The sequence below is a fragment of the Calypte anna genome, chromosome 9 (genome assembly GCF_003957555.1).
Source record: "Calypte anna isolate BGI_N300 chromosome 9, bCalAnn1_v1.p, whole genome shotgun sequence".
NCBI classification, from domain to species: Eukaryota; Metazoa; Chordata; class Aves; order Apodiformes; family Trochilidae; genus Calypte; species Calypte anna.
The window spans coordinates 25,350,921-25,373,821 of NC_044255.1; the positions used below are offsets into that span (position 1 = coordinate 25,350,921).

General features: G+C 42.9%; 1 long non-coding RNA gene across 2 annotated transcripts in view; it reads right to left on the bottom strand.

Annotated features, from left to right (window-relative positions):
* Positions 1 to 7,309: 7,309 nt before the first annotated feature.
* LOC115598744 overlaps positions 7,310 to 22,901 on the bottom strand; it is a 50,775-nt gene continuing 35,183 nt past the window's right edge. Inside the window, exons 8-11 of one of the 2 annotated variants that reach the window (XR_003987883.1) lie at positions 12,799 to 12,956; positions 12,362 to 12,649; positions 10,476 to 11,403; positions 7,310 to 8,915 (exon numbers count right to left, since the gene is read on the bottom strand). This is a non-coding gene — a long non-coding RNA (uncharacterized LOC115598744). Of the gene's footprint in view, positions 11,404 to 12,361; positions 12,650 to 12,798; positions 12,957 to 22,901 lie in introns of both variants that reach the window. The other variant, XR_003987884.1, reaches the window with a different exon arrangement.

Consider the following 22,901-nt stretch of genomic DNA (forward strand, 5'->3'; position numbering starts at 1 on the left):
TGTGAGGGGAGGTGTGAGGGGAGATGTGAGGGGAGATGTGAGGGGAGATGTGAGGGGAGATGTGAGGGGAGATGTGAGGGCAGATGTGAGGGGCGGTGTGAGGGGAGATGTGAGGGCAGATGTGAGGGGCAGTGTGAGGGGAGATGTGAGGGGCAGTGTGAGGGGCAGTGTGAGGGGAAATGTGAGGGGAGATGTGAGGGGAGATGTGAGGGGCAGTGTGAGGGGCGGTGTGAGGGGAAATGTGAGGGGAGATGTGAGGGGAGAGGTGAGGGGAGAGGTGAGGGGAGAGGTGAGGGGAGAGGTGAGGGGAGAGGTGAGGGGCAGTGTGAGGGGAGGTGTGAGGGGAGAGGTGAGGGGAGAGGTGAGGGGCAGTGTGAGGGGCAGTGTGAGGGGCAGTGTGAGGGGCAGTGTGAGGGGAGAGGTGAGGGGAGAAGTGAGGGGCAGTGCTATTGCCTGGCCGGGTATGCCCACCCTCTCGGCCTTTGTCTGCTCTGTGCCAAGTTCCCTGTGTGCAGGTAGCCCAGAAGAGTTGCTGAGGAAGCCCTCTACATAAATGTGCTGCATTGAAGCTCTTGACACCTACTGTTGAGTGGCGTTTGCCCAGACACCACAGAAAGTTCTCACAGAAACTTCTCTGGTTATTAAAATAGTCTTTTCTGGCCTGAATTTATTTACAGCCAAATAACAGTCACAGGCGTAACCAATTCCTAGCTATTTCTCATAAATCCAACGCTGTGGATGATGTGCAGCTTGACCCCAACCCCACCGCTGCTGCCCCCCGAGTGTAACCTGAGAGAGGAGTGGAACTCTGGACGTCTTTGGGCAATGCAGCTTTGGCAAGTTAAGTTTCGTTTTACCAAGCAGCATCTGGATGTTTCTGGAAGTTTTTAAACTCATCCCAGCAGTGACAGATAAACAGTGAGGCAAAGTCATATGGCTGGAGGTGTCAGTGCAATACATTATACAGCACTCCTGTTTATACCACAGCTACAATGAGGTCAGCAGGAGCTCTAATTTTATTTTTTTTTTTTTTTCAGGTTGGTAGGAAAGCTGCAGGGAGGTGAAGCAGGTGAGACTGCTGTAAATCTTCTATAAATCATGATTATGTTAATCTTTGGGAAAAACAAGTCGTGAAAGCAAGGAACAGCTAGCTACAGGGAACAGTAAAGACTTGAGGGATCTTATGTATATGGGTCTCCTTAAATGTCTTCATTTTCTCATTGAAAATTGAACTGACCATAATAATTCTCAGTTTTCAGGACAACAGGTGATAAATCGTTTCTGGATAGTGATACATTTAAAAACAGTCCCCCTACAGATAAATAATAGATGTATCAGTGGAAAGATGCAGGATGCCACAACACGAGCAACCCAATCCAACAATTACTTTTCAGTCCATAAGGCAATCTGTGGGGACTGTTTATCATGAGCAAAGATGGCAAAAATCTCCCTCAAACTGTAATATTTAAAATTTGCTTCACTTTAGAAGAGTACGTTTTAAATATATGATGATACAAAGTAGTTGTGAAGATTCTTGTTGACCGACTATTGCATGTGTGTGTTGTACTTCATCTCAGTAAAATCTCCCTCAGTAAATGACATTTTAAAAACCTGCAAGAGAGCCTTAAAAACAGTGGCAGATGTTATTCTACTAAACCTACCCCTATGAGTGATCTTTCAAAATTACTGTACAAGAGAGACTGATTCATAATTAGTGGGATGAAGTTCTTTCCCACCATATAGTTACAAAGACTTGGAAGAGAAAGGGTAACACTTTTTTTCAATGTTGAACAACTACTGTTAAGATGTTGAACACAAGTGTTTCCTGACAGTTCAGTAAAACAAAATTTAAAGCTAATTTCCTCTCATTTTAATGAAACTACTGTATCACTTTAATTTCTGAAAATATGCGTTAGTAGAGTGGTCTGCTTTGAATAGGTCTGAAATTTAAAATAGCAAACATGCTATTTTAGAATCCATTAGTTTGCCACTGTTGTTTGGAATAAATTAACATTTGAGATTGTGAAATTCTAAATCCCAGGCTGAAACAGCCATTTGCTAAGCCCTCCATCCATGAGCTGCCTAAATATGAATATATTAACACACCCTAAAATGTAATGAGGAATGGACATAATGTCATACATTTAGTGTGACATTAGTGGGGTCTAGCAAAGAAGAAAGGGAAAATGGTTAAAAAGCAAAATAGGGAATGGATAAGAGACAAGAATGAACAAGATAAACTGATTCACTCACAAAACAGAAAGGTTTCTGAAAAGTCAAGTATAAAAATTGCTGCAGCCCATGGCCAGGTTAGCCAAGATACACACAAATAACCCACACAATGGCCTTGGCAGCATTACACTGATAATATTTTTGCAAGGTTGAATTGGTGCTGAACAATATTCCAGTATGTTGGGCACAAAACCCCTGATATTTTTATGAAGTGTCAAGCATGCATATATTCCTTTTTTGCCTTCAAGAAAAACACCTGCCACAGTTAGTCAGAAGAAATTCCCACATGACTCCTGTTTGAGTTCCTGTGAGTGTCAGCTCCACGGGCCTCCTTGTTTTTATGTCCCTGTTCTTTCAAGATGTGGCCAGGGGGGACCCAGCAGGCAATGGGGTGGGCAGCAGGCTCTTTTCACTGCTGCTGGGTAATTCTTCCACATGCTCTCCATCCCCTTCTACCATTTCACATTCCACCAAGAGGATCCTGTGATAGGGCTCAGTAGCAATGAAAGCTGTGAGCAGCTTCCCACACTTGTAGTTCTGTTTTGGGGGCTGCAGGGGAACTTACAGTTTTTGGCATTTAAGGATTACCCAACAGTCATGCCCAAGATGAATCTGTCACAAATCTCTCAAAGGCTGAGAGAGCAGAAATGTTGTAATGGATGAGAGAAGCCTGAGAAAAAGAAACTCCTCCTTAGAGCATAAGATACAGACTCAGGCACAGACCTCATGTATGCAGCCAGTGAAAATGGTAACAAAATATTCCATTTGTTTGTTTGTATGATATTGAAAGGGCAAAAGGTCGTCCTTCCTGTTGGTCATAGCTTATACCATATACTGCCCAGGCAGAGTTCATGAGCTCAAATTTCTTAGCTTTTAATAACATCAAGTGATGATTGCTGAAGATTAAAAACTAGCCTGGAGAGGCAGCCTGAGCAAACAGGGCACTTGCCTTTATCTCAGGAGTCCAGACTGAATTATTTTAAACTTCAGACTTACACCTAAGTTGGTATTTACCTGCAGTGTAGCCTTCTATAAGTTATTCTTCCATTTCTGTGCCTCTTTCCCCCCCTCCCCTCCTGTTCCATCTATCGATCTCCCTGTATGCAAATACAGAGACAACTTCAGGGCTCTGCCTGCCTTTTTTTCTGTGTTGTGTATTCGGACATAGATTTTTGGCCAAGCTATGTGATACTGCCTTAGTAACATACTGGCACTACTATGGACAAGTGACAAACAATTAATTCATCATTAGGTTATCCTCAAAAGTGGACAGAAATTTTGGAGTTAATAAAAAGTTAGATTTTCATGTGTGTGAACACACATTTACCAGCTTGGTACTTCAAGACTGCACTCCCTTCCAGGTGACCCATGTATTGAGATCCTGCATTAACATCAATATTAAAATAAACAGTAATATCAGAAAATCATTTCCTTCACTGTAATCTGTACATTTTCCAGTTTATTAAACAAGTGGTGCTAGACAGACATTTATCTAAGTTATTCTTGTTTTTAGAGCCCAACTAATTTACCACAAATTATCTCAAACTGGACTGAGATGCAATGGTAACCTGGATTTCAAGTCCTTTTGAATTTCAAGCTGCAAGACACCAACTGCAAGACCTGGAAGACAAATTCCAGGTTACAGACTGATGGGGGAAGAAGGACAGAGAAAAGGGAAAATGAGTTACTTGAACGTCTGAGTGAGATTTTTGCATTTATAAAGGCCACTAACTACCAAGAGATCCAGCAAGTAACAGCTGCAGTATTTAGCTTTAGGCTCTTCTTAAAGTCTCATGTGACAAAAAGCATGGAAATTTCCTCTTTCCTGACCCTAACAAAATTGCTCTTTGCAGTGTTCATTGTTATATGGAAAATAATAGACACTAAATACAACAACCACTGAAAAAGAATTACTATGACCAAGAACTGGGAGCAAATGGAAAAAGTTACACGCATGGAAACACATTTAAAGTGCAAACAGAAATGAATATATGTTATGAAATCTCATCAGCTGTTGTTAGCCTGATCCTGACCCCTTTCAAGTCAGTGGCAAACCCACTAAATGTCAGTGGGAGCTGAGTTTTACTTACCAAGATGTTAAAATCCAAGATGAACATTTGTGCAGGCTGACAGAGAGGTCTTCCCCACAGTGCAGCCTCCATCACGTTGGGTACCTTTACTTTTTTCACACCATCTTGTGCTGCACCTGATCACATTTGACTGGAGCACTCTGGGGTAGAACTTCACCTCTGTTCTGCAGAACATGTCAGAGAGCCTTGTGCACACCTAAATAATTATGTAAATAACTTAGGGAAATTGCAGCATTAAAGGGAAGGGCTGCCTGAAGAGTGCTGTTTCACCAGGGGAGCCTGGGGTTGCCTGTTAGTGGACTCGTTATTGTTAATTGCTTCTGGGCTGTGTAAGCCCCTGTGTGGTTTTCATCTGTCTGATTTGGCTGTTCTCATTTACGGAGTTGTTCCCAGCCTTGCTGTCTGCTGGATTTTGAATTATTTGTGGTTTAGAGACAGAAGGAAGAAGAGAAGGGTAAATAAAATCTGAGCTGCAGATCCAGTTTGGAATTGTAGTACATTCCTGATGCTGGTTAAAAACAGTATGTATTTTGAAGTGATTATAAGGCAATTACCTTGAGCTGACACTAGCAGTGAGTTATTGCTGCAGGATACCACTTTTAGGGAAGGCACAGAGCAGACGTGGGTTTGGTCCATGCCTGAAAAGCCAGAAAATGAATCCTAGCTTTAGGTTAAATATGTCAGGTTGGTCTGGTTTCTCTTTCTGTTTGAACAGGAAACAGTCTGTAAACTGTCGATATTTAGTTAACATACTGGAATGTAACAGAAGTTAAAGACACATGAAATTTCTTCAATTTGATGTATAAATAGATTGCAGCGTTTTCAGCATTCCAGTCTTATGATCAAGCGGAATCCAGATCAGGTTTCAATTAGCTTAGTTAAAGGAGCATGTGAATGGTTTCAGATATCCGTTCATCAGCATATTCTCTGATATTTTTCAAACTTATACTGAGTAAAGACTAATACAGTTAGTGGAGAAAGTCCACATTTCTTCAATACATTCTGCATGTCTTAAACCTTTCTGTTTGGCAGGAGTGTATTTTAATGGGACTTCTCAGTAATTCATTGTTGGGTTTCCTGGAATCAGGAAATTTCTCATCTTACTGAATAATAGTAGTCACTTTACTTTGAGTATAAACAACTATTCAGATTTTTTACTAGTTACAGCAATGATCTCCATGAGTTAAAAGCATGAATAATGGCTGAGGATTAATTTTTTTTACCTAACGTTGTCTAAGCAGAAAAGGAATGAACACAAATTTCAGAGTTGCAGTCAGACATTTATAAATAACCTGTGGCATGACTTATCTGCAGTTACAGATCAGTTTGCAGTTTGAGTTTCTGGAGCATTCTGCATGCTCCCCATGCAAATCTGTAGTATTTGTGCCATCATTCCATGGCACAGAATGATGACTTATTTTCAAGATGAGAGGGCAGCTACAGATCAGACATTAAAGCAATTGCAACTCTATAATACTAATATTTAGATGTCCCATATAAATAGACTTTCCAGGGAGTCCTGGTTGCTGGGCATGGTACTGCCTGTGCTCTGTGACCGGACTCTCTTCGTTCAAGTCTGTGAGATACTGGGGTTCAAAGGTGACCTTGTGTCTCTGCCCCTCACATTTCACTTCAGCTCATGCAGGGACTTTTCTTCCCCTTTCTACTTGTTAAGCACGCATTCAAGAGCAAAGAGTAGAGCTAGATAAATAAAGGTGTGTGGGAGCTTGTACATACTCAGGTTCTGAGTAATTTTTGACAGATCTATTGCTGCCATGTCAAGTGGGATACTGATTAGACAAAACTGGTTCGCTGGCCTTTTTTGCATAAAGATGCTACACAAAAATGACATTCTGCAATAGCTGCCACATTTTTACAAAAGCACAAGTGTTTTGTTGTAGTGGATGGTTGATTGATGGGTTCTCTGTCTCCAAATGGCTCTGTATGCAAAACATGAGGCCTCTGTAATGCTCCTGTGGCTAATCCCTGCTCTTCTTGTCAGACCATACAGGTGCTATAACAGCCTCTGCCTGCACCTACTGAAACACACATGCTGGCAGACACTAACATGATGTGGTGAATAAAAACCTAAATTCTCTTCATGTAAGCCACAGTTTTTCTGATGTTAATTTCATTTTAAAACTTACATTAAGCAGCACTGAAATAAAGTTGTCAGTGAAACTGAGAGATGACACAGAAAAAAAGAAAAAAAAAAAAGTAGACAAGCCATAGTTGTTTACAACATGTATTTTGTATAGCAGATACTATTATTTTATAATGGAACACTTCCTTATTTCTTTAGGGGTTGCCTTGCTCTAGTAAGCAAAGTTAAGGGCTAGGCTGCTTTATTAGTAGCAATTCTGCATTGATGCACAAGAAAATTAATTTAGTGAACAATGCAAACACCATGTGGAATTAAGTCTTGAAGCTGTATTGCTCTTCAATAACAATGCACATAGTTGGGTAGCTGAAATTAATACTAGTAGGCATACATGAAACGCAGGAATCGAGCTTGAAATCCTTGTTCAAGCAGAATTCCCATCCAAATCCAGTTTGGAAATTGGTGTCAGCGAACACTGACCAAGTTTTAGCAATGTCTGTCACCATGAAGAAGTTTCTAAGTGCTTTGCACTCTGTGATGCAGATTCATGGTTTTTTTTCTTTCATTGAAATTCTGGTCAAGTGCAGGCACTGCTGATGAATTAACTTAAACCTGGAGTGCTGACAAAGCCTGTGGAATTCTCCATGCGTTTTTAATTAGGTCTGAAATTGAGACCAGTACACAGCTGGAGTGTTTCATGTAACATTCTCAGTAACAGTTGCAGTGGATTCTTGCTCCTTTCAGCAGCCCTGGGTTTGGCAGGAGGTGATGCAGAGATTCAATATCACTCTGAATCCTACCTGAGGCTGCAGGCACCAAATTGTTACGACTGTTTCTTTTAATACTCTCCCAAATACTAGAAGAAGTGTCACATGCATCTATATGGAAACCAGACATGGGTTGGAAAAATAGTAAAAATTATGTAATCTCTCTAACTGATGTGAACTGCAAGATTGCCTTTTACTTCATTATTGTGGTCACAAAGCTGTGAAGATAATACATGTTCATTGGAGAATGGGCCACCCTGATCAAGTGAGACATTTGGCAATCATTGTGTGACGTATAATCCAGTATCTCCAAGGAGATTTGCTTTGTGAAAATCTATGGAGTTTTTTCTCTCTGAATTAGTAAATCTTAAAGTTGTCCATTCACCTTTGTTATTTCACTTCTTCTGCCTCCCTCTTTGGAGAAAATAACAATTTCAGCTCACCTAAGTGTGAGAATGGTTCTGAACTGCTTTTGCAGTTATTTTACCACATGAATAACCCTATTATAGATTTTTCATTAAATTTCTTTTTCAGTTTTTATATGATGTTTAAAAAAGAAAAAAAAAAGAAAAAAAGAAAAAAAAAACAAAACAAAAAATCTTCTGTCCTACTTAAGAAGTGGACAGAGAGGGTCTGAGTACTGAATACCATCACTGGTGTAGATTTCCCTCCTTGGACAACAGCATTTGTTTGTACTGGCTGATACTCACTCTCTACAGATAACTCACTCCAACAGCACACAGTAGTGTACATTATGACTAATTCAGTTTGTAAGCAGATTTAGTGTGGTCTCTCTAGGACAGGAGGCTTTATCTTTTTTTTTTTCCCCCCAGCATTAAGTCATACACAATTTTTAGATGATAAAATCATACACACAGAAGATCAGCTGAAGGAAAAGGGAGAGGATTTTTCTTAATTTCCTAGTCTTTCTGCATTAGCACCTTGAGTTTGCATCATGATGACCATATAAAAAAGCAATGTGATTTCTCACTTTTTTTCCCCTCAGTGAGGCACTCAGATTACATGTGCTACTATGAATCGGGCATTGTCTAGATCAAAGATTGCCTGTGTTTTCTTTTTAAACTTTTAGGATGTTTCTCCATCCAGTTATCTTGGAGCTGGTTCTTTTTTTCTTCTCATCTGGTGCCAGGAATGATGGGCAGAGCTGACACATGACATCAGTATTGTTCTTTGTTACAGAATTGCAGGTTGCACAACACTGCTTGGTGGATCCAACAAAATTCTGGAAGAGGTCTTCAGTATCCTTCAGATCCCAAACACCTGGATGGGAAAGTCTGCCTGCAGGCTGCACGGCCCTTACCCAGCTGTCTGTACTACTTAGAGATGCTAATTGAATGCTGGTATGTGTAAACCACTGCAGGACAAGCTGAGACAAAGATGTGAACTATAAATGGAAGTTTTCTGAGGGAAAGGATGTCGGCTATGGGAAAATGTTACTGTCAGAGTGTGGGTGGCCCTTGTGCTGTCCCAGTGACCAGCAGTGACAGGGGGGTGGTGGCCTTGGTCCTGCTCTCTGCTGCCCTGCCTGAGGGTGGCTGTGGCAAGCAGTTCCCTCCAGTAAAAGACACACAGGGCATCCTTCTGTCTGATGGCTGCATCGTGCTTCGGGGAATCAGTTTCCTGCCAATGTGGTACTAGGGGTGGCTGCTCATAGTCTGCTCCATCATCACCAAGGTCTTTACCAGGACACACAGGTCGGAAAAACTGGAGGAGACAAAGATGATGGTGGAAGAATGGTGCTAAAATACAGATCAGCAGTGCAGTGAGACTGTGTTTTTATTCTGTGCAGACCAATATCACAGTTAACCTGTGTAAATATTTCAGTATTTACTCTTGTGATGAAAGACTTTTATAATCATGAGAAAATATTGAGCATGATAGGTTTTGCACGTGGGAAATTTTGTGGTGAGCTCTGTAAGAACATGAAGGTTAAGTGATATCAGTGTACATGCAAGTAGCAGAAAAGGGTTTCAGAATACTCTGAAAGTTGAAGTGTGCAGTGGGCACAGTGTTCAGATTAGCATGACAGTATGCACATTGAAATTTATTTGAAATTACACTTTTCAAGTATACCAACATACTCAAATTTCTTAAGCCTATAGCTGTGGATTGCATAATTCACAGTGCACTCATCCATGGTTTCTTAATCTGTGCTTTTGCAGCTGCATTGATACCACATAGGATATGAGGGAAAAGTGATTCTGAGTGTTAAATTAGTGAGGGATTTTTGAGGCCATACTTCCCTGTGCATTCTCAGATGAAGGGAAACCAGGTTTTGCTTATAACAGAGGTGATGCAGAGCAGAGTTGGAGATAAAGTCACACAAAGAGCAGTGAGATGCTTTCAGTTCCCTCCCACAGTTTCTGGTTATGTCTTTCCCTGTTGCATTTGCTTTCTGTTCCTGCCTACCCTTCACACGTGTGGCAGCAGGAGGAAATTCTCCAGGTCCCTGTGCAAGATCCTCCACTGGTGGTCAGACTCCCATCCAGCTGCAGTGGCTCCACAGGGCTGGTGGTCTACTGCTTGGTCATCAGAGCTCTCAGACCAAGCACTTTGAGCAAATTGCTAGAGATTTTACATAAGAATGTTTATTTAGGTCACATCAGCATAACTGAGACCAGCAGTTAGGTCTGGGGCTTTCCTCTGTCTGGTATTCACAAAGACAAGCTGTGGGATGTGAAATAAAGTAGGTAACAGGAACCTGGCAGGGACTTGTGTTCTGTACCAAGAAACCCCAAGTGACAAGGTCGTATGACTTCACCCTGCAGAATGTGTAATGTGTCTCACTTCTTTCCATGATTCATATACAGTTGCATGCAGATAAGAACCTTGCAACCCTGTCTGGGCTTTGTAAATCATGAGACTTAACACCTTTCAGCCTCACCTTGCTGAAATACTAAAATGAAAAACCACACCCTCACAGTCCCTGCTGACCCTCATCCCAGCTTGGATGAATTCCCCTCTGCAGGAGCTCCTGGCATGAGCCCACTCAGCTGTTAAAGAAAAAGCTTTAGGACAGAGCACTATGGTAGGATCATGACTGCAGGACAATCCTCCTCCCCTGATTGTGATGTTGGGTTTGTGGGGAATAGCACATGGTAAATTAAACCATTCAGGGATCTACAAAATACAGATCAGAAAAAGCTGGGTAACATACAGCATAGTAACATCCTGGTCTGTAAGGAATTCATCTACACAGTATGCTAACTCAAATAATAAGTAAAAAAATTTAGTTATTAAAGTGATCAAAACCTAATACCACACCTGGGTGGGTGCAGGGGGCAGAGATGAGCATTCTACATTTTTCCCCAGATGACACAGAACCTGAATTACAAGCTCACATCACAGCTCTGATAATGGGTAAACTTGAAGGTACTTGTTCACAGTCTCTTCCATGCTGTGTTGAAAAAAAAAAATTAGAATATCTTGGAAGGCGTGGAAGTTAAAGATATGTTAGAGTTTTATGAGCTGATTTTCACAGGTTATAAAACAGGAAGAGTAATCTAGCAATGTTTTTCTTCATAAATTTTATGAGTATTAGCAATTTACGATAGTACATTGTAGATGAAAACAACAGAGGCAAAGAAATTTCATGGCAAGTTTGCTTCCAAATTCACTGAATATAATGCAAGACAAACCTTGGTCTCAACTCTACTGATATCTATCTGGAACAACTGCACTACTGAGTGGAAGTAATACAGAAGTTACATACAATCTGACTCTAAAAATTAACTTCTGGTAACGCAAAGGACCTGGGAAGTACGCTTCAAATATCCATGAAAATTCCTGGATTTGCATCTTGGAGGATGGAGTGAGGGAACGGAGAGGTAGACCTGTGAAAGGAGGTAGATGGTGAAAGAGTGCAGTGTGGGCTTTTTTCTGCAGCTGCTGAAGTCCTCTTTTTAGTCACCACAGTTTCTTAAAAAAACCCATGAAAAGTGAAGAAGATTCAATGCCTGGTCCTTCGATGCCCTGTTATATGGGAACTTAGTGAATGGCAATAAAAGGTTGTTCTGGCATTCTTGTGCATGGATTACAAATGGCCCCAGGAATGTGGAGATGAGTTCCAGTCCTGTGTGGATGCTCATTCATCCTGTGACATCCAGTGAGTTTCCTCACCTCGTTACCTCACAGATGCCCCGTTTTCGAAATCAGGCTGATGAATACCCAGCAGTGTTAATCAGCGTGAGCTCTGCAGTTAGACAGTAACAGAACCACGGACAGATTCACAATGATAAGTGAGCCACAGGCAGTTTCGTGATCCTGGCCTATGGCAAAAGCTTCATGTTGCCTTGGTAGTTTATTCAGTAGCCTGTAGCAGTTGCTACATAAGCATTGTAGATGGTGAAATAATTAATACTCAGAATTAAAAACTGTGGAAAGATTTATCAAGTACACCACAAGACCTCTAAAGACTTCCTCAATTTTTTGTTTGGAGAGTATTTCAAATTCATCACTATCATCATTATTTTTGTTGGTAATTCCCAGAGCCCTATTCAAGTTCTATGCACTGAAAAGAATAATTGCAGTATCCAAATTGACTTTTTAATTTGTTTGTCACTCTATATGTATGGTCAACTTGTGGATGTTAGGGTCTATTCCACTGATAAATTGACTCTGGTAGTAGTAGGCAGGTAGTAGTAGTCATAGGGCAAGTTAGCTGTATGGCTAAAATTTCTCCAGAAAGGCAACTGTGTATTTGTAAGGCTAACAGTAATATTCAGAGTGACATCAGTAAGGGTTATAAAAATAATAAAAATACTTTAGTTAATTAATACATTAGCACACAGAATAACAAATGAGGAGTGGGAAAATACAATTCCTCTGTGGAGGCTCTGCCTAGCTGTCTGCCACTCTTCCTGCTTTCCACTCCCTCTCTGATCATCAGGGCTGAACAATACATCATACACATAATTTTAGTGGCAGACCTCTGCCCACCAGCTGGGCAAGCACCAAGCAGACCTGGTCATTAACATCTTGCAGTCCTTATAAATATGGTACACTTTTACTAAGGAGTGTGAATGACTGTGGTAAAAGCATAGTAAAGACCATATTAAAGGCAGGTAAGGGTTTGAGGAAATATATACTGTGAGCTCATCTGTTTCATGCTGTGGGAAAACCAATGTGCTTGTTCTCCACCTCATTCCTACCTTGAGATTGCTTCTGGGTGTTTGCTCCTCCCCAGCAGTGCAGACAAGGGCTCCGTCCCATCCACTCCTCTTCCTGTAACTTTGTAATGTGGAGAAACTGGCACGGGGATGAGATCACTCTTGTTCTGCCTCCTGACCTGAAGGAATGCAAACCCGCTGACCTCGTGCACAGGCAGGCATTGGCAGATGCTCTTATTCACACCACTTCAGAACTGAACATTATCTCCTCAGTTGGGCTGACCCTGATGTCAGAGGTTGCCCAAGAGTCCCTTGTTGTCTGGGCAGGCCCTGGAGAAGGGACCAAGAACAGAAAACCTGCTTACTGCCTGAGTCACTGCAGGGGAAAAACTGTGATGGGCAACAGGGACTCTAGAGACTCCCACCTGAACCCAGGTGAGCTGGGGGAAAATCCCCCTGAACACCAAGACCCCAGTTACCTGCCTCCAGAGCTGCCATGGCTGAGCTTGGGGGCATCAGGCTTGCAGCTTGATGATGGTGTGCCCACCGAGTACTTTATTTCCAGTTGAAACTCTATCTTACTTTTTTTTTTTCTTTAAATCAGTTTCCTTCCTCCAGTGAGGTGGGGTAAAAAGCCCTACAAGAAAAGAAATAAACAGAATTAGAGTATGTATACATTGTACTTAAATAAATAATTTATTTATTAATATTACTTCAGCTACAATAAATAAAATAATCTCTTACAGAAACATAAAATTTATAAATTTACTATGCTATAGCTACAGGGAAGGAAAAGTTGTTTCTGCTCCAGCGACAGAGTTTTTGTGTGTGTAGGAATCCACAGACTGACCCAGTTCAGTCCCCAAGCACTTCAGTCTAAGGAGTGGAGAGGAGCATAGACAATTAAATGTTTAACAAAAAGCTCTGATGAGGATAATTTAGAAAGCAAGCAGCATAATAAAGATCTTCCCATTACGACTACAGGTTATTATCTCATCCCAAACCTTTCTGTCAACCCAAACTATTTTATTTTCAAATGCCTTTGAAACAAAGCAAGCATGTACTGAAAACACAATGCAAGAACACTGAAGTGCAGGCCATTTGCATGCCAGGGATTCTTGACAGATCCTGGTGTATCTTTGGCCTGTGCTATGCTGTGAATTATCCAGCTCTACTCTGATTTCAGCAGCTGTGCCACAGTGGCTCATGGTTCAGCTCTGTCAGCCTGCAGCAGCAAGAAAAACCAAACACCTCCTTTTGTGTTTAATGTTTTAAGTGCTTTTTAGATGAACATTTTTTTTTTGAAAGCTACTATGAAAAGGTATCAATGATAATATGGCCAGAGAAAATTAAGAATGTGTAAAATAAACAAAGCTGGCATTTTCTAAGCATGCCTCCAAGGTCCAAGCATTTGCTCTGTATCACACAGGTTTAAAAGGATTCATAGATGTGCTATGAAAAGTAAATTTGTATATAGAGCAAAATAAAAAACTAGGTCAAAGTTACATGAAAAAATAACACTTCTCCTTTAAGAATGAATAGTTATGAGCCATTACACCATGCTGCATGTCCACAGAGCAGAGTCACTGACTCCAGTGAGGATAGCTGTGGGAGCAGAGGGACGTCAAATCAGGTCCAGTTTTTGTTTGCTTATTCTAGCATAGATCCTCCTTAGAAAAGCAAGAAAAAGGCTCTTTATTCCTGCAAAACTTGTGGCATTATCCTCTGTAACCTTCACGAGGGTGGGGAGTTAACACCAGAACCTTTGCACTGGTGGCTGCCCAGGGCTGCTCTACCAAAGGGTCAGCACACCCCTGGGCATTCCTTAACATTCACCCCAAAAAATGCAAAGGGTTATTACTGCAGGAACAAATCCTATTTTGTAGAAGGAAAGGCAAAGAATTTAGGAGGGAATTTAAAAGGTTTGGTTGTGTTCCCACTGAAGCTACTTGAAATGCAAAGACCGAATTATCTAGGGATTATGACAGAAGTCTGACAAAACCTGGCAGTTTTATTTGATCGCCTCTATTCAGCTGTCAGCATCCAGTGGGCCTACTGACAAGACAGAGGGATGACAGATCAGCCTCTACCAGCATCCTGGGTAGACACCTTTAAGGTAGTAAAATACATGTTTAAAAGCATATACTTAGTCATCTGTACAAATCTTGACATTTTTCACAGATGCCCAGATTTGTATCCCAATTGTAGATTTCCTTGAATGAGATGCTTAGTTTAATTCCCTAAAAGAAGTCAAACTTGACACAAAAATAAGTAATTATTGAATAAAAGGTATCATCATGACCATCTGGGAAGAAAGAGAAGGGGGGAGTTTCACCACTGGAAATACAAAATTCACTGTTGTAATGCACAGGGTATTTTATCTTAATTAGCCAGACGAATATCGGATTTCAGAATTGCTAAAATGACCACTTAGCATGGTTTTGTGTTCTGTTGTCTTGTCATGCAGGGACAGATATTTCTGCAAGAGAAAAAGTCTTCAATCCTAGCCTAAAGCCTCCCATGGCAGAGGCTCTGTCTTCAGCCTTGTGTTGGCAGAACTCATTCTGCAGGCTGTGGAGGAAAGTTTATCCATGGCTCCTGCCTGTGTACAGAGTGATGGGCACTGACCGTGTTTGTGAGTAAACACAGCAGGGAGTGAGCTTCCAGCTGGCAGGAGGGAGGTCAGGGCCAGGCTGGGGGTGCAGAGCCCTTCAGCTCACATGGAAAGGTCTGCTCACTGCTCACAGTGACTGTGTGTGACTTGCACCACAGCTGAGTGCACAGCCAGTGGTAAGCACACTCTTGGCAGCAAGAAAGTGACAAGCAACAGAAACAGGCCTTCAGGTTAGTCCTTCAGTCTCCTTATCACCCCTTTGAGTGGATTCATATACCCTTAGCCCAGCAACCTTCTTTCACCTGCATTGCTGTGCTGGGATCCACAGATTAACAGAGGGTCACACCTGCCCTGCCTGAACATCTCTGGTGCAGCTGCTGGGAGATTTTGGAGACCCTGAGCCAATGGCAAAAAATAGGTGTGTCTGGTTTCCTTAGTCATCATGTTTAGTATTACACATGGCATGATGGTGAAGGACTGTAAATCATGAGTCTGCTCACATTCACTGATAAACCGGTCATGCAAAAGGCTCTTTGGAGCAGGGATTCAGCAGAAGGCATTTTACATCTGTCAGAAATAATTCAAGGGTGTGGAGTGACTCATTGGGAACTGCATGAATAATCAAGACTTCATTTTCAGTAAGACAAAGCCATGAACTTTTGTCTGGCACATCAGTGGGGAACATGCTCCCTGAGTTGGGGACTGATGCTAGTAAAAACATCAGGAGGAGGGATTTTTTCAATGAAGACAGGCTTTTAAAGTGCAGTTTTGTGTATGACAGTATAGCAGGGATGAAAGACTGAAAAGCTCATTGTAGAAAATAAAAGTGAGAAAGCAGGCAAGCCTTGCACTAGTGTGTGATCAGAAGAGTTTCTGCTGTATCAGAGAAGTGATACCACATCTCAGGGTGCATCACTTTCCTCAATCAAAACAGTGTTGCAGAGAACCTGCAAAAGAAATCCACAGCCTCAAAGCAAGTGTGTGTTGGGATCAGTCCCAGAGAAAGGCCATTTTCCATCACCAGGTCATTCTTCCCTCAGGAAGACTTGCAGAGCACTTGTCCTGCAGCAGGACTGCAAATCTTTGTGTAGGCAACAGGAGCTTCTCTGCCTCCAGCTCCTGCCTGTGTCTCCATCTTCTTCCTGGGCATTCCTCCTGAACAAACCTTTTTTGTGAAGAGGCTGAGGAGAATCTGTCAGTGACATCTTATTTACCATAAACCAGTTCTCAAAATATATACCTCAACCTGTCAGCACCCTCATATGTCTTCTGTCCAGCAGGACCTGCATGTGCAGAAACATGACTAGAAGAAAACAAGAGCAATCAGTAAGCATCTTCTCACCCAGAGCCCAGGGACACCTTCTCTGCCATACAAATCTAACAAACTCCTTTTAAAGAGATATCACTTCCCAGATTATTTTTTTTCCAGAACATTGCCTTAATTATAATCAGGCAACTTGCTAGGTAAATAGCTAATAGGCCTAATTATTGGACAGAATGAATAGTTTTGAGAAGCAGTTGATGCCATAAGGCATAATATTTGAGACTAGAACAGAAAAATAGGAAATTAAATCAGCCTAAGCTGAATGTTCTAATATAAGTTGAGGACTTCTATCTTTCCCTTGCCCTGGTAACAAGCAGAGATTTGTGCTTCAAAGGAGTGATAGATTAACTATTTCCTTTGCCCTTGATCTGCTCCTGCAAGGACAGGGTCACTGTGGGCTAAATTCATCATGATCACAAGTCAGCAGCACCTCATGGGCCCTGCTGGCCCCACATGAATCAGAGGGTTAGCACAAGTCCATGGACAAGGCTCAGCTTGGAGCAGGCAGGAATGCAGAGGTGTGTGCTGGAAGGTGTGGCAGGATGGTGTGAGCTGGTAATGACTGTGCTGAAGAAATCCTGGTGATCCCGAGGTGAAGGAGTCCAAGAACTGGAGCACAACCCATGCTCTGGTATCAGCTGGAGGGCTGATCTGCAGCCGTGGCAGCCGGTGCAGGTTCCTGGCATGGAAATGCTGCTCAGGAGCAGCAAGTCTGAATCTCACGTGCTAGCAGGAGACACTGGCCTGCCTTGTTATTATCTTAATTTTTGAAGACTTGATAATGCTCAACACAGCCATCTTGTCTGTCATTTGAGACTTCACCAGACAGGGCATTTCACAGCTATTACCACCCTCCTCTTCACAAGGCCTCTTTGGAGCTGATCTGCTTTCCACCCATTTACAAGCACGGAAAGGCAGCAAAATTAGGGGTAAAGTTTGCTCTGAGGGCAGATAAAACTGAGAAATCTGGTAGATGAAATGTTGTAAAAATGCTGAAATACAAAAAGCTTAAGTTCTGCAACTTGGAGTGTGCAAGGATCTGTTAGATCATAAGTCAGAGCTGTGGCAGTATCTGAACCTGTCTTTTCAGCCCTGCAACTGACCTGTGAGTCTCTCTTACCTCATTTTATCTGTGCTTCAGCTGAGGCACACCAAGGGACCTGCAAAAAGATGTTTACTGCCAGGCAGAGGTTTTGTCCCTTAAAAAAGGCAGCCAAGCTCAGCTACTGGAAGCAGACATCTCCTGTGGTTGCACTGGGTGCCTGCTGGCTTTGGGCCTTATGCTTTTATCTGTCTGGTCACTAACCCAGGTCTGCTGATGTGGAGGGATGGAATCTACCATGCCAGCAGCTGCTTGGGGATGTTATTTCCTACACAGCAGTACCCAGAATCACTGCAAGTACCTGCCCTGCCTGGGGTGGTGGAAAATGGGCACATCAGGAGGAAGGGAGAAGCACTTACTGTACTCTGGTTTGGGGTAATGCAACCAGGGCTTTCTGTTAGAAACATAAGGTATGTCCCAAATGTTATTATTGCCACTCAAGAGAAAAAAAGGCTGTTCTGCTCCAGTCATCTATGTTTTAATGCCTGGTTACTGTGAAAGCTAAGAAATGCCACCCTGTCCACAGCAAGAGGCCATCTCTGAATCATATCCTTCAGTGGATGTGCCAGGAGGAATGCAAAGGATTCTCATCAGAATGTCAGTAATAAGGACTCCTAGGAGTAAGTGAGGAGTCAAGAGACCCACGGTGTTTTTCTCATGAGTTCTTTTGTTCACATGGGTTGGTCCTTGGGAAGCTGCTGTAACACACCAAGAGGAGAACGTGTTAGCTGTTCTTTTAGAGAAGCTCTGCATATCCTGCCCAAGAGGAACATGGATGTCATCACAGCAGTTGTCTGCCATGTTCCCAGCTTTTCTGAGCTGAACAGATTTGTGTCAGCTGAGAAAAGTGAAGTTGTAAGTGGCCAGTGCCATAACACTGCAATTTAATTCTTTAAATGCATGCACATGGGGCTATGCTCTCAGCAAAAGCCAGTACATCCTGTGCTACTGACTTTTTCCACGTTGACTCATATTTAAATATAATTGTTGCAAGAAAAGAAGAACAAGCCCAGTCAGCCAAAATGGTTATAGGAGGAAGAGAGAAATCAATTTAGGAAATACGAATCACTTGAACTTCACAAAATTCCTGAATGGGGAAGCTGAGGCTCAAAGATAATATAAAAAATCTGTTCAGTACTGGAAAGAAGCCAGCCCTGTGGCTTCTAAGTGGGTGTCTAACCACAAGACTTCCCGTCTTCATCTAACTAAAGATGCTTGCTCATCATTCTTGGAAAAGATGCTACTCTAATCTTTTTTGTTCACGTAGCAGTGCAAAGAAACTTAGCTTTGTATGTTATGTGTCAGTGCAGGCTGTGATGTGAGGATGAAGCAAACTGACAACTCCATCATGTGTCCTAGCAAATTCCAAAGTAAATTTAGTGTTGCAGCTAATGTTACAGAATAATGGTTTATTGTTGGGATCTGGTATGTACAGTGATTACAAAATTATCTGCTTTAGTGAAAAAGAGGATTACAATGACTGGCTTAAAATTGTCTGCTTGGTCTGACCAAACAAGCTTGATCCACTGCAGAGATCATAAAGATTCTTATCACAGTGGGATTAAAGCATTGATTTCCATCTGACAGTAAATTAAACTGAGATGAGTGATGCTATAACCATCTCCAGTTTACTGTCTTGACTCTCCTGGATATTGCTGATCCTGAAGAGAAAATGCTGAACAGGACTTCCAGCAGCTTCTGACTCAGTGCAGTTGCAGCCCAGCACAGTGAAGATTACTAGCACTTATTTCAATACGTTGCAGTAGTAAGAGTTAACTATGAAGAAATGCCCAAGACTTTAGCAAAATTGAGTATGGAGCAATACAACAGCAAATTATATGTAATATATATAACTCTAAAGAGATATAACTAGAAAAAATTAGAGCTGCACCTGTAAAAAAAGAGCTGATGGCTCCTAGGCAGGAGTGAGGCCTCAACACTGTGAAAACATCAGCTCAGTGCTCTGCTGTGGCCAAAATACTCAGCAAATTTAACACTATTATTCGGGGACCAAAGCAGAAGACATAATTGTGGTAGGCTACAAATCTGAGGTTCAGTCACACACTGAGCACTGTTTGCAGTTCTGGTTGCCTCATCTCCAACACATTCATTCAAATTGGGAAATTCAAAGGCAACATGCTGGAAGCCATTGGGTAGGGTGGTACCTACAAAGAGTGAAGGATCATAAGAGCCACGTGCAAAGAACATCAGAGGTCATTCCTCATACAGCAGCACCAGCCTGTAGAGCACTTAGCAAAAGGCAACTGCAAAAGCATGCAAAAATTTCTCTGGGAGTCAAGGGTAAAGGGACAAGAACATGGGATAAAGCCAGTGGGAATTGCCAAAGAGACTACAGCCAGCTCATAAAATTCTGTGCAGTGAAAGTACTAAAAGCTGGAAAATTAGCAGGGAGAAAACAGCAGATTTGCTATTTTCTTACTGTTTCATAGGTATCTGCTTGCAGCTGGGCTGGGAGAAGGGACACCAGACTAACAGGGGACGTGGCCTGTGCAGCGTGGCTTGTGTTACACCACACTACAAAGTGTGGCTTTTCAGAGTCTGCTGTGTGTCCTGTCTGTCCTTGCTTTAGGGCCAGGAACCTCCAGGACAGTGGTGTGGAAGGAGCCTGTGGTGCTAAGAGCTTTGGGCGTGCAGCTCAGTCCACCACTGCAGATGAATCATCACCCAACTGCACCAGGACAGTCCCACCAAGGAACTGCACCTGCCCTTCAACAGAGCCAGGATCAGCAACCTTGCCCCTGCCTTCACGCCTGCAGCACAGGGACTGGCCAGCAGCAATCCTCTATCCCATTCACTGATTTCACTCTGTAATTACACAGAAGCCAGGAAAAAAGCCCCAAGGCTGATCTCCAGCAGGGACCCAGTGAGGATCGCAGAAGAAACCTTTTGTGGTCTGGCTTCAAAGTATGCATGGAGCAGGAAGAAGCATGTCAGAGTGATACTGCTCTTCACCAGGCGGCCTTGCTGCTGCTGAGATGGCTGCAATTGCTGCTTCATGACTAACCCTGTGAGTACACAGCCACGGGAACATGCCTGGTGTCAGGGCATTCTGCCTGCAGAAATGAAGCTGAGGCTGCTGAGAGCAGGATGAGTCCTCCAGGATGAGAGGCAGCTAGAGATGCAGGCAGCCTGCCCCTCCTGCCATGGCCTCCTGTTCCTCACCCTGTGCTGCTGTTCCCTTCTGAAAATTGTCACTCCTCGCTGAAAACTCTGGACCAGTGTTTCAAAACACTTCTCTGAAAGAGGGATGTGGTGCTGGTTGTGAGTGGTTAAAGCCACTGCTCCGAGTGACCACTGAGGCTCATGGATGTGAGAGTCTGTGTAAACAAGCTGGAGACAGACCTGCTTTCATCCCGTGGATCTCTGGTCTCAGAACAGCCTCAGCAGAGACGTGCTGCTCAACAGTGTCCTCATTGAACCAGTGACTGCCTGAGCACCCGGGGTTCATGCCTGCACCTTCCCTGCACATTGCTGTGTTCTGATATCCTGCCTGCTTATTATTACGGTTTCCCACAGTTACAACCAAAACTTCAGCTGTCCCCTCAGGGCAGATTCGTGCTCCTGGCAGTCACACAGTGACTGTTCTTCTACCTGGTGTGATGTGCACACAGGCACAGGGTTTGTTTCTAGACCTACTGTACTGTAAGAATGCAGTAATATGTGTATATATATATGCATGTAATAATGATGTACTAATTTCACACATAGCTGTTAATTTTAGGTCTCCCTGAAGCCAGCAGTGGTAGCAGTGTGTGAGGCAGCCAGGCACTCACTCCCACAGGAGGGGATGGGATGCAGGCAGCAGAGAGGGAGTGGGGCCCAGCCAGGCTGTCACAGCAACTCTTCACCCCTCACAGACATTACTGTTTCATGATGGTCTCCACTGTCATGGATTTTCTCTTTCAAAAATTCTGTCAGCAAAGGGCCATGGCCAAGCTGGACGCTGGCCCTGGGCAGAGAGCAGGTGCCCAGGGTCCCCTGGGAGCTCCAGGGACTGCTGCTGGACTTCAGCAGACACACAGTCTGTTTGAGAAAAGATTAAGCAAAATAAGCCTCTGGGTTTCCCCATCCCCCATTCACAGGGCCTAGTCACTTCATCTTTCTTTGTCTGTGTGGTATTTCAAGGCTGTATTTTAAGCCCTCTATTCCCCTCAGGGGTGCTGGGGCCTGGCTAAACATGGAGTGTTTGTCTGCAGTGCCACAAGGACCTGGGCTGCACTCCCTGTGCAGTGATGCTCTTGGTCCTGTGCACGGAGCAGGCACAGCTATTGGCGTCTGGTGTCTGCTCAGCTTTATTTTGAGGTATTTAAACTTAGCAAACTGGCTGTTTTTAGGTCCATATGAACAGATCAGCTGATTACCTGTGGCAATATGTTTATTCACGGACTCCAGCTGCTTTTAGGGAACAGCCTTCTCTAAACATAATTAGGGCTATTTGAGTAGCTGCTCACAATTACGTCTTGGTTCACACAAAACACCACATACTCCCTCATTAAGCAATAACTCCTGGAGATAGAAGGGTGAAAAGCCACAGGCAACTTGCTGCTGAGTGCCTCAAAGACCTTTATGACCCTGTTGTAAATGGATATTTACTTGTGAAGAGCTACCCACCTAGTGCACTAATACACTGGCCAGGGCATAAGTTTTCAATTAGCAGATTTACCTGAAAGCTGGACAGTTGTTAACACCCTTCACCCTTTGCCTCTATTAATAATTAGACTGTAGATAGAAAAGCCTGACTTGGGGATGGATGTGCATTTACCTGGTGACACAGCATGTCCTTTCAGCTCTGGTAAGTTAGCCTAGGAGGAGGACCAGGGACACTTTCTAGGAGAGGAGGAATGGAAAAGCCTTGGCACAAAGAGGAGCAGTGAAGCCTGAAAGGTTAGATGACGTGAACAGAGGACAGTTTTCATGTCGTGATGACCATGTTCCTTTCCTTGGCTCCTCTCCTTGCCCCAAGACTACAGTGCTCCTTTTCCTTTCCTCCCTCTCATCTCTCTCCCCTTCTCCTTGTCCATACTGCTGGGCTTGGAGAGATAAAGGGTCAGTGTCCTTCAAAAGACAACTTCTCAGTACCAGGAAGATGGTGAAACACAAAGGAAGCTTTCCAAGCAGAAAAGGGGACCACAAAAAAAGTGTGAGCTGTGCAGAAACCCTCATTGTGTTTCATGCCCCCTCCTGCTCTGGAAGTAATGCTATAAATATACACTCCAGCCTGCTAAGGCAAAACATAGACCTTTTTCCTCTTTTGTTTTGCCTTTGAGAGGACAGTCAGGCCAACACACTGTCCTTGTACCAGCTCCACACTGAAATTTAAACACTTCTGAGATCTACCAATAACTTTTTTTCTGAAGTATCACAGGCTAAGTCCTAGATGGGGAAGAAGCTGAGCTGACCACAAGCAGAATTACAGACAGTAATTCTTTAACAGGTTGTATCAAATGAATCAAAATCCTCACGTAATTTTTAGACCTTTCTTGTCAAGCTTGGAGAAGCTCTTCAGCTTTTGTCCTTCCTC